The sequence below is a fragment of the Rhinolophus ferrumequinum genome, chromosome 7 (genome assembly GCF_004115265.2).
Source record: "Rhinolophus ferrumequinum isolate MPI-CBG mRhiFer1 chromosome 7, mRhiFer1_v1.p, whole genome shotgun sequence".
NCBI lineage: Eukaryota > Metazoa > Chordata > Mammalia > Chiroptera > Rhinolophidae > Rhinolophus > Rhinolophus ferrumequinum.
The window spans coordinates 6,243,838-6,256,387 of NC_046290.1; positions in this window are offsets into that span (position 1 = coordinate 6,243,838).

Below are 12,550 nucleotides of genomic sequence, written 5' to 3' on the forward strand. Positions count from 1 at the left end.
TAATTAATTCTCTGAATTTCACAACAATGTATTTTCTAATTATACAGGGGCTTGCCTCAGAATTCTAAGTAGAATTGTTGCCATTCACAAGTTGTGCTTGTATTTCTAATGACGAAGTTTTAAACTATTAATACATATCTCACCTTAGGTGAATGAATAAGCTAATTTTCCTTGACTAACAATTGTTCATAATAATCTAATATTTTTCAACTCCAAAATAACCGCCTATGAAAGATACACACCTTCAACCTAAGTGTGTATGCGTATTGGGGTTCTCCACAGATGCAGAAGCAGTAAAATGCAGAAGAGGAGGTTTATGACAGGAAGTGGCTCACGTGCTCATGGAGGCCGAGGAGGCGCACAGTCCACTGTGCACATTGGAGACACGGGGAAGCCAGGGATGTCCTTCAGCCCAAAAACAGAGGCCTGAGAACTGGGGGGGTGGGGGGGGGGGGTTGCTAGTAAGCCCTCAAGTCTGAAAGCCTGAGAACCAGGAACCCCAGTGTCAGAGGGCAGGGGAAGATCAATGTCTCAGCTCAAGAACGGAGAAGTCGCCCTTCCTCCAGCTTGTCGTTCAGCTCGGGCTCTCAATGGACCTGATGGTGCCCACCTGCCTTGGTGAGCGTGGTCTTCTTCACTCCGGCCTCTGATTCAAATGCTCATCTCTTCCGGAAGCACCCTCACAGACACAACCAAAAATAATGGTTTCCCAGCTCTCTGCACACCCCCTAGTGCAGTCAAGCTGACACATAAAATCACCCATCACAGTATCCTACAATTACGAGTGGGGAAAATGTGAGCATGAACTACTGAGTAAGAAGTCGCAATTCTCAGACACAGGTGGGCCTCCCATTCTGTGGTACAATAATCAGATCGTATCCTCAGCTCTTGGCTCTGGGATCAGAGGGAACGCTTTAAGTGAGAGGAGCAAGGTAGATAGAAACTGTATGTGTGTGTGGTTTTGACAACCCTCCTAAGCTAAGCTCACTCTTGCTGTTAAACGTTGGTGGCCATTGGAGATGACAAGGAGCAAAAGGCCCCTTCCACATGGCCCTGCCACCACCAGATGACACGTCATCATGAAAGCAAGTTTCAGACACAATTCTGCCACACACATCGATGTTTCTCGGCAAGCAGGCATGAAACAGTCTGCTCCCAGAAGCTCTGTGGAGTTCCAGCTCTCAGCCACTTCGGCATTCCTCGAGGACCTTGCATGATCCCACGGGGCACACACAGCCTGCTGGGCCCCAGGTTCCTGCACCCCTGTCCACAGGAGGGCAGAGGGGACTCTGCAGGGTTTAACCAACTCACATATTCCAATTATGATGAGCACCACCCATCTCCTTCAGTAAGACTTATTGCCAATAATCCTTACACTAATTAACAAACCTCCAGTGCAGACATTTACACAAATCCCCCACCTGGTTGGGAATTTGAGATAAAGGAAGCTGAACTGTGAACCTTACTGAGCACTTTACAATGCCAGCCGAGCCTGCCCTGGAGCATGCATTCCTCTTTGTGACACTATAAATGCAAATACCGTGTTTCCCCAAAAATAAGACCGGGTCTTGTATTACTTTTTGCTCCAAAAGACGCATTAGGGCTTATGTTCAAGGGATGTCATCCTGAAAAATCATGCAAGGGCTTATTTTCCTGTTAGGTCTTATTTTCTGGGAAACACAGTAACCACTCCTATGATAGAGAATAAAAAACTAGCCCACACATACATATTTTACACTGTCTATGCTAAAATATTTTAAAGCAAAATTACAGGGTGTATGACCAATGGCACTGAGTGTACAACCAACAGGAGAGTTCAGAGGGACAGGTGTGACCGCTCTTAATTTCTCTCTTCCATGACCTTTTGCACAGCCCAAGTTTTCTGAACTAGAGCATCAAGAGGGATCTTCGCCCTCCCAACTGGACCACAAGACAGCAAAATAGCTAGAGATGAAAATTTTACATAGGCAGCCCCCTCACAAAAGATGAAAACTGGGGTATGAGTAAATAGTTATGAAAACAATGTGCCCTGTGCCTTTTTCTGATAAATGTTCTGAAAAGCTTCACATAACTGCCTTACAATCTTATGGGGCTTCTATTTGAGCAAGAATCAAAGTTGAGATGTGCCCAGGGAGCCCAGGTCAGGACATCAAGGGAAGGTGGTCCCCAGCCCAGAGTCCAGTTCCCAAATTGGTCAGAGGATTTTTCTCTGTTTCAACATCAAATGCAACATGACATCCAAGGAAGTGCAAACATGTGGCCTGCCCCCGGGGCAAAATGCGGTTGATTTACACAAGACGAAGCTGTACGTTGCATTCTGTATAAGTTATCCCTCTATATGGTACACTTGCTTAAAGGGATTTGACTTGTGTCAAAAAGAACAATGCTGGCTGTGTTCAGCATCACCAGAACTGTTTATCAGGGACAGCTCCTGCTGGACGAGCGTGTCTCTGTTTGAAACTCGGTTTTCCCCCTTGGAGAGCACGACACCTTGACTCACTTAGTGCCCTGCTGCTGCTGCTTTGCTTTGTGCCCTTCACTCATTCATCAAATATTTACCGAGCGCCTCCGTCGGACAGCATGGGGCAGACCCTGCGAGGACTACAAAGGAGGCGAGGACACGGTTCCAGCTCTCAAAGAGCTTTGATTCCGAACTTGATTTAAAAATCAGAACAAATGGCTGTGAAAGATGGTCTACGACTCCGTACAAATGAATGTCCCACTCCAGAAATGATGTAGGAGCTGGGAAAGGAGACTAAGAAAAACACTCCCATGTTCCTCCTTTACTCTCACCAGACGATCACACTTCGCTTCTGACACCAGCCAGGTGGGCTACCCACACACCAAGCAATTCTCCAACACCACATGGGTTTCCTACCACTCAATTCAGTTCTGACACTCTCTGGAGTCAGCATAGACCCCACAGGTTCAGGGCGCAGTTCGCAAGACTGCCACCACTGCAGACGCCAATCGCAAGTAGTGGGTCGCCGGGTTACCCACAATTCCAGCTCATCTTGGCTAGAAATCAGAGGTTCTCACCATCCTTTCCTTGCAGTCAATACTTTGCTAGAACAGCTCACAGAATTCAGGGAAACAATTACTTTTACTAGTTTATTATACAATAAAGGCTACAAGCAAGGATCCAGATGGACAACCAGATGAAGAGAGCTCGGGTCTAGGAGGGTCCTGAGCCCAGGAGGTCTGTTCCCATGGACATGCGTGCATGACCCTCTCAGTTTGTGAATGAGTTCACCAACCTGGAAAGTCCCCGAGACCCGTACTATTGGGATATTTATGGAGATTCACCACAGAAGCACGCCTGATCATTAAGTCTATTTCCAGTCCCTCACCCTCTTGGAGAATGGGGGACAGGGCTGAAAGTGCCACGCTTGTAGTCAAGGCTCACCCTTCCTCGTGACCAGACCCATCCAGGAGCCCACCAAGACTCACCTCATTAGAACAAGAGACATTCCATCACCCAAGAAATTCCAAGGGATTTAGGAGCTCAGTGTCAGATGGTCCTGTCACTTAGGAACTTACAAAGGTCTTAGCAGCTCTGTGTCAAGAACCAGGGGTAGAAACCAGTACATATACCACATTTTGCCATGTACGAGTATAATGCACACTTTTTTGCCCAAATTTGTGAGAGAAAAATAAGGATGCATGGGTAGTACTAATTCTGTATCTATATAAATGGTTTTAATTATTTTAATTTGTGCTTATGAGTTAAAAGCGTAACTCTAGAAATCAATACCGATACCCATATGCAAAATAACACCCTAGAATACAAAAATCAGTTTTGTTGAACTTACTGTGAACTTGCATCGATGAAGGGTTCTTGGCCTTCTATGATGTGTAAATATTGTAAATTTGTTACCAGTACATAAAATTTCTTGCACCTTGTATCTGTTCTTGTGTTTTATAATTATTTGTTACATAAAATTACCATAATATGTTTAAAAAGTAAATGCTAAAATTCCTTTATAATACAAAAAACAAGTACCTAAATGTAAAACAAATAAAAATTTGAATTAAAAAATTAAACAGAAGTTTTTTTTCCCCTGTAAGTTTGAGCCAAAAACCTAGGTGTGCATTATACACGGCAAAATACAGTATTTCCTATTATTTCAGAGACTCAGGATGGACGTGGTCAAAAAATAAAAATAAAAAACACTTCTTAGAGAAGATGGTTCGGGCGGGACTTGAAGCTGGCACCAAATTTGTTTGGGCAGAGAGGAGTGTATCCACCCAAATACAGAGAGGGCACAGGCAAAGACAGCATATAGAAAAGGGCATTTGCTCTTCTAGAAAACAATATGGCCAGAGGTAAAGGGTACCAGGAAATAATGAGAAGTAATTATTGACAAGATGGTAGTCTGAACACAAGAAGATCTAGAATATTGGGTGAAGTTTATACTTTGTCCTGTATGTAATCAGAGCCGTTGAAAGCTTTTTTAAAAAGAGGTGTACCTGATAAGTGGGGTATTTTAAGGAACAGTCTTCCTGCAGTAAGAATGAATTGGAAGACAGAAAGAAAGCAGGACACTCTGTGGAAAGGCAATTTCAATTACGCAAGCACGAAGCGATGTGGGTCTAGACCAGAGTGAGGCAATGAGACTGGAAATCAAATTGTTCTATCCATTTTCTGGAGAGAGAAAAAAAGTAAAACTACCCTTGAAAAATAGCTTTGGCAGGTGCCCCAGATAATAGATTCTCCTTCACTTATTTCACCCAGGTTTTTTTTGGTTTTTTTTTTTAACTGACCACCGAATAATTGCTCTGGCACTAGCCTATTTATCATCCTTCCAAGTCTAGCCTAGCAGACCTGAACTGAATGAAAGTATTTCAGAACTGGTGGGCTCACTGGACTGCAAGATCTCAGGCCTGTTAATATTCCATTACAGTTTGGTGTAACTTCTGTCTCCCAGAGATCAGCAACAACGTATGCCAAGACCCCACAGCTGACACCTGGGGTAAGCCAGGTTTGACCCCTGACATAATTATATAGCACCTAAACCTGGTGAGTCAATGAATACCATGCTCCACTATTTAGCCTTACCAAGGATCTGTGAGGCTGTAAAATCTTTATTATAAATTTCTAATACATAACTTTATTATTTAATGGGTTGCTACCTAGGCATACATGAACTGAGTGTAGCAACTGCTGTCCTGGGGGTGTGCACCAGACATATTATTGTGCTTTTAGATTCTCTCCAAAATCCAAAAGTATAGCTGCCTGCTCCCCAGATTCTAGAAGCAGGAGCCCTAAATAGCACATAACACCCCACGGTTACACCAGCTATGGCTACCACTTGGCTGGCCAGCAACCAATGACATTCTTTCTTATAAAATTTCAACTTCCGGTTTCCAGTCCAGCATGTAAAGAGCCTGGAAGTTACTACTTCACCCTAATAAGTAAAAAACTGAACAAACTGAAAAATCAACAACATCCATTAAACACACCTTAACAAATTTAAGAGTAGGAAATATCCAATGCCTGCTCTCAGACCACAGTGGGATTAAACTAGAAATCAGTAATAGAAAGAAAGCTGGAAAATCCCAAAGCACTTGGAGATTAAACAGCATACTTCTAAATAGCACATGGATTCAAGAAGAAATACCAAAAGAAATTTTATAATATTTTGAGCTTAATGAAAGTAAAAATACAACTTAACCAATAGCACAAGGGTGCAGAGAAAGCAGTCCTTAGAGGAAAATTTGTAGCACTGAAAGTATATATTATAAGAGAGATCTAAAAATCAATAATCTAAGCTTCTACTTTGGGAAACCAGAAAAAGAAGAGCAAAGTAAACCTACAGCAGAAGAAAAGAAATAATAAAAATTAGAGATCAATGAAACTGAAAACAGTAAATCAACAGAGAAAACCAATGAAACCAAAAGCTGTTTCTTTGAAAAGATCAATAAAATCGATAACCTTTAGCCAGGCTAATTAAGACACAAATTAATAATATCGGAAATGAAAGAGGGAACATTACTACAGATTGCAGGGACGTTAAAAGGATAACAAAGAAATACTAGCACGAACAACTCTATGCCCACAAAGTTGACAACCTATATAAAATGGACCAATTTCTTGAAAGATACAATCTGCTAAAACTCACACAAGAAGAAATAAGCAATCTGAATAAGTCTACATCTATTACAGAAACTGAATCAATAATTAAATAACCTTCCAAACAGAAATCATCAGTCCCAGATGGGTTCATTGGTAAATTCTACCAAACATTTAAGGAAGAAATAATTTCAATTTTCCACTATCTCTTTCAGAAGATAGAAACAGAGGAAATACTTCCTAACTCATTCTGAGGGCAGCTTTACCATCACACCAAACGAGACAAAGACATTACAAGAAAACTAAAGACGATCGCTATCATGAACATAGGTGCAAAAATCCTTCACAAAACATTAGCAAATTGAATCTAACAATGTATAAAAATAATTATACACCATAACCAAATAGGATTCATCTCGGTACAGGCTGATTCAACATTTGAATATCAATGAACATAATCTATCACATCAACAGGCTAAAGAAAAAAATCACACGGTTGTATCAACAGATGCAGAGAAAGCATTTAACAAAATCCAACAGCCATTCATGACAAAACTCTCAGCAAACTGGGAATAGAGGGGAAATTCCTCACCTGGATAAAGAACATCTACAGAAGAAGGGAAGGCTCCCAAACACTTTTTACGAGGCAATTATCACCCTGATCCCAAAATCAGACAAAGACATTACAAAAAAAAGAAAACTACAGGCCGATATCCCTAATGAACATAGATGCAAAAATCCTCAAAAAAATATCAGTGAACAGAATTCAGCAATACATTAAAAAGATAATACACCATGATCAAGTAGGATTTATTCCTGGTATGCCAGGGTGGTTCAACATCCGCAAATCAATTAATGTGATACACCACATTAACAAAATAAAAAATAAAAATAACATGATCCTATCAATAGATGCAGAAAAAGCATTTGGCAAAATCCAGCAGCCATTTATGATAAAAACTCTTAAGAAAGTGGGAATAGAGGGACCATATCTCAGCATAATAAAGTCCATATATGATAAATCCACAGCTAAAATCATACTCAATGGGGAAAAGCTAAAACCATTCCCCTTAAGATCAGGAACAAGGCAAGGTTGCCCACTTTCTCCACTTCTATTCAACATAGTGCTGGAAGTTCTAGCCACAGCAATCAGACAAGAAAAAGAAATAAAAGGCATCCAAATTGGTAAGGAGGAATTAAAATTGTCATTATATGCAGATGACATGATACTATATATAGAGAACCCTAAAGACTCCACCAAAAAACTATTAGAACTGAAATGAATTTAGTAAAGTAGCAGGATACAAAATTAATATTCAGAAATCAGTTGCATTTGTATATACCAGTAATAAAATTTCAGAAGGAGAAATTAAGAAAACAATCAAATTTACAATTGCTTCAAAGACTATAAAATACCTAGGAATAAATTTAACCAAAGAAGTAAAAGATCTGTACTCAGAAAATTATAAGACACTGAAGAAAGAAATTAAAGAAGACACAAATAGATGGAAACACATACCATGCTCACGGATAGGAAGAATTAATATTGTTAAAATGTCCATACTGCCTAAGTCAATATACAGATTCAACACAATTCCTATCAAACTACCAAGGACATTTTTCACAGAAATAAAACATATAATCCTAAAATTTAAATGGAACCACAAAAGACCCCGAATAGCCTCAGCAATCTTGAGAAATAAGAACAAAGTAGGAGGTATAACAATACCTGACATCAAATTATACTACAAGGCTACAGTAATCAAAACAGCTTGGTACTGGCATAAAAACAGACACATAGGTCAATGGAACAGAATAGAGAGCCCAGAAATAAATCCATGCCTATATTGTCATTTAATCTACAACAATGGAAGCAAGAATTTACGGTAAAAACAGTCTATTCAATAAATGGTGCTGGGAAACCTGGATAGACACATGCAAAAAAATGAAGCTGGACCACCTCCTAACACCATATACAAGAATAAATTCAAAATGGATTAAAGACTTAAATGTAAGATCTGAAACCATAAAACTCCTAGAAAAAACTATAGGAAAAAAGTTTACAGACATTACCCAGAGTAAGATTTTTACTGATATATCCCCTTGGGCAAGGGAAGTAAGAAAAAAATAAACATGTGGGATTACATGAAACTAAAAAATTTTTCACAGCGAAGGAAGCTATCAATAAAACAAAAAGGGATCCTACTGGATGGGAGAAGATATTTGCCAATGATATATCCAATAAGGGGTTAATATCCACAATTTATAAAAGACTCACTCAACTCGACTCCAAAAAAACAAAACAATCCAATTAAAAAATAGGCAGAGGACAGGAAGAGACATTTTTCTAAAGAGGACATGTAGATGGCAAACAGACATATGAAAAAATGCTCAACCTCACTAATCATTAGAGAAATGCAAACAAAAACCACAATGAAATACCACCTCACCCCAGTCAAAATGGCTATCATCAATAAATCAACAAACAAGTGCTGGCAAGGATGTAGAGAAAAGTGAAGCCTTGTGCACTGTTGGTGGGATTACAGATTGGTGCAGCCACTATGGAAAACAGTGTGGAGGTATCTCAAAAATCTGAAAATGGAACTTTCTTATGACCCAGCAATTCCACTCCTAGGTATCTATCCGGTGAAATCCAAAACTCTAATTCGAAAAAATTTATGCACCCCTATGTTTATTGCTGCACTATATACAATAGCCAAGACATGGAAACAACCGAAATGCCCATCGGTAGATGACTGGATTAAGAAACTGTGGTACATTTATACAATGGAGTACTACGCAGCCATAAAGAAGAAAGAAATCTTACCATTTGCAACAATATGGATGGACCTAGAGAACATTATGCTAAGTGAAATAAGTTAGACAGAGAAAGACAAATACCACATGATCTCACTTATATGTGAAATCTAAAGAAAAGAATAAATGAATGAACTAATCAGAAACAGTCTCAGAGACATAGAGGAAAAACTGAGGGTTGCTAGATGGGCGCGGGGTGGAGATGTGGGGGATGGTAAGGGGATTAGAAAACAGTCAGTAACCACAAGATGGCCACGGGGATACGAAAGTCAATTTGGAGGACATAATCAATAATGTTGTAAAGATTTTGCAGGGTATCCGATGGACACTTGTCTTATTAGGGAGACCACTTCAGGGATGGTGTAGATGCCTGATCACTGTGCTGTACACCTGAAGCTGAAGTTGAACAATAATGTATGTCAACTATAACTATATATATATATATATGTAGTCACAAGAAGTGGAGTACAGCATTAGGAATAGAGACAGTGGAAATGTAACAACTGTATGCGATATCAGAGGGGTAGTAGATTGGGGGTGGAGGGTTATCACTTTGTGAGGGATATAAATGATAAATGCCTAACTAGTACGTTGTTTTGTACACCTGAAACTAATAAAAATAAATAAAAAGTAAAAAGAACATCTACAAAAAACCCACAGCTAACACCATACTTCATTGTGAAAAACTAGCTTTCCCACTAAGATCATGAGCAAAGCAAAGATGTTCCCTCTCACCACTTCTTTTAAACATCATCCTGTAAGTCCTAACTAATGCAATAAAAAGTACACATATGGGAAAGAAAGAAATAAAACTGTCTTTGCGGATGACATGGTTGTCCACGTAGAAAACCAAAACAACCCACCAAAAATGCTCCTGGAATTAATAACCAATTATAGCAAGGTTGCAGGATGCAAGATTAATGTGTGAAAATCAATCATTCTCCTGTATACCAGCAACGAACAAATGAAATTTGAAATTTAAACATGATACCATTTATATTAGGTCCCCCAAAAATAAAATACGTAGGTACAAATCTAACAAAACGTGTACAAGTTCCATGAGGAAAACTAAAAAATTCCAGTAACAGAAATCAAAGGAGAAATAAATAAAAGGGGAAATTTTCCAGATTCATGGATAGGAAGACTCAATATTGTTAAGATGTCTGTTTTTCCCAACTTGATCTACAGATTCAATGTAATCCCCATCAATGCCAACAACTTATTTTATGGATATCGACAAACTGATGCTACAGTTTCCATGGAGAATAGAAAGACCTAGAATAATTAACACAATATTGGTGGAGAACAAGGTCAGAATACTCAATACTCAACTTCAAGCCTATAAGGCTTCGGTAACTGACAAAAGAATAGATCAATGGAAAAGAACAGAGAGACCAGAAATAGACCCACATAAATGGAGTCAACTAATCTTTGACAAAGGAGCATAGGTGATATAAAGCACAGGTGGAAAGACAGTCTTTTCAACAAATGGTGCTGGAACTGGGAATCCACATGCAAAAAAAATAATAAATCTCGACACAGACCTTACACCCTTCACAAAAATTAACTCAGACTGGATCATATTAGGTTGGTGCAAAAATAATTGTGGTTTAAAAGGTTAAAAATCATTGCAAAAACAGCAATTACTTTTGCACCAACCTAATAGATCTAAATATAAAATGCAAAACTCTAACATCCTACAGGATAATAAGCCAAAATCTAGCTGACTTGGGAATGACTTTTTAGCTACAACCCCAAAAGCACAATCCATGAAAGAAAAAATTGATAAGCTGGACTTCATTAAAATTAAAAACTTCCGCTCTGTGAAAGTCCCAGTCAAGAGAATGAAAAGCCACAGATGGAAGAAAATATTTGCAGAAGACATACCTGATAAATGACTTATCATATACGAAGAACCCTTAAAACTCAACAATAAGAAAATGAACACCAGATTTTAAAATGGGCCGCTGTTAGCTAACATTTGCTGAGGCTTATCATGTATCGAGCACTGTTTAAGCCTCACAGCAACCCTGAAAGGTGTTTACTCAAAACATCTCCACCTTGCAGATGAGAAAACGAAGGACCACGAGCATGTGGAAAATCTCCAGGTGGAGGGACGTGGAAGGGACCTGGAAGGCATGGGAACTGGGTATAGGAGCTTCTGAAGTCCCTTTCACTGGGTCACTTTCCCAGGGGTAGACAGTGAACTCTAATCCAACAGCATGTCTTAGGGTTTTTGTAGCTGCACACACGAGGACCTGTGGTACCAGATGTTATCCTTCCAAGCTACTGAGCCCCCAGGGTGTGGGGGAACTTTGGGGATCTGATTGGGAAAACAAGGGGGGAAGCTGCTGTAGTCTCCACATCATGGGACCTGCTGGAGCCTGTTAGGTAGCAGTCCTATGATCCGAAATTGGCCCAGATTCTGGTTCGGGTTCAGGAGCAGGTCGGGGCCTTCCTGTGGCACTAGACTTGCTATCCACCCTCCACTCAAAGATCAGGAAGACAGAGCAGGGTAACACCCACAACATAGGGAGTTGGGGAACGGGAGCAAGCCCAGAAGAGACATGACAGGGCAGAGTCAGGGTCCCCTGAGACTGACCCACAGGAGGCTTACCTCCAGGATGGGGGAGGGGGTGTGGGATCAGGGCCTCTGTCCATGGCTGCTGCTGCTGCTTGCTTTGTATTTTAGAAATTTATCCTTTAGTTTTGATAACGTGGTCCAGGCTGAGATTGCACTGCGATTTCCATTCTCCAACATAATCCTGTTTCCTTATCTCAGTTGGAGGATCAAATAGCATATTAATATAATGTTACACTAGATTTCACCTGGAGAATGCAGTAAAAAGCTATTTTCCAACCTTTTCAGCCTGAGCTTAAAGTTAATCTAATTTAGCATGTCATAAATAAAAGTTCATGTATGGACCAATAGAACCAACAGGGTTGGGGGAAAAAGTTTGAAGGATAATTTAAAGGTCGGTTTGATTTAAGACGAGTTCAAGTTTAGCAATGCAATTTCACTGCATTTACTATATACTTCTCTGTGATGAATACAAGGCAGGAAAACCAACCTTTATATTTTCTATGTATAATTAATGAGTGGCTTCTAGAAGGTTTGGAGAGAGAACAAAATTGTGATTACAGAAGGCCAGCTCACTTGAGTCGCATCAATTCTAGAGGCCAATTTAAAGCAGCCCAGGTGTCAGCATTCTCACTTTTGTTTTATGGAGCTTTACAGTCTTTTTTTTTTTTTTAAAGACATGATAGGATGAAACTTGATCAGAAAGGAGATGGTAGAGACTAAGGGGATGGTTTAAATTATTACCGCCAATTGCAGGACCTGAGTGCTACCAGTCACAGTAGTGTGGGGTTTCCGAGGAACTGCTGGGGGGTAAGGGTGCTCAGCTCTCCAGAGCAGGACCTCCCCCAGTGGTCTCTGCCCCAAGTCCATCCATCCCAACAGGGCAGATAGTGGAACATTCCAAGAAGGAGCCTTACCTCCACTGGGCACTCAAAATTTAGTCTTGCCTCCCATTGGATGAAGCCTGAAATGGGTGGGGGGAGACTGCTGACTCCCAGCCCTCTCTCTCTGTCCTCCCTGATCATTTGAAAATGTCCCTCAGGAGAACTAAAGGGATCTGTGATTCCATCCACACTTGG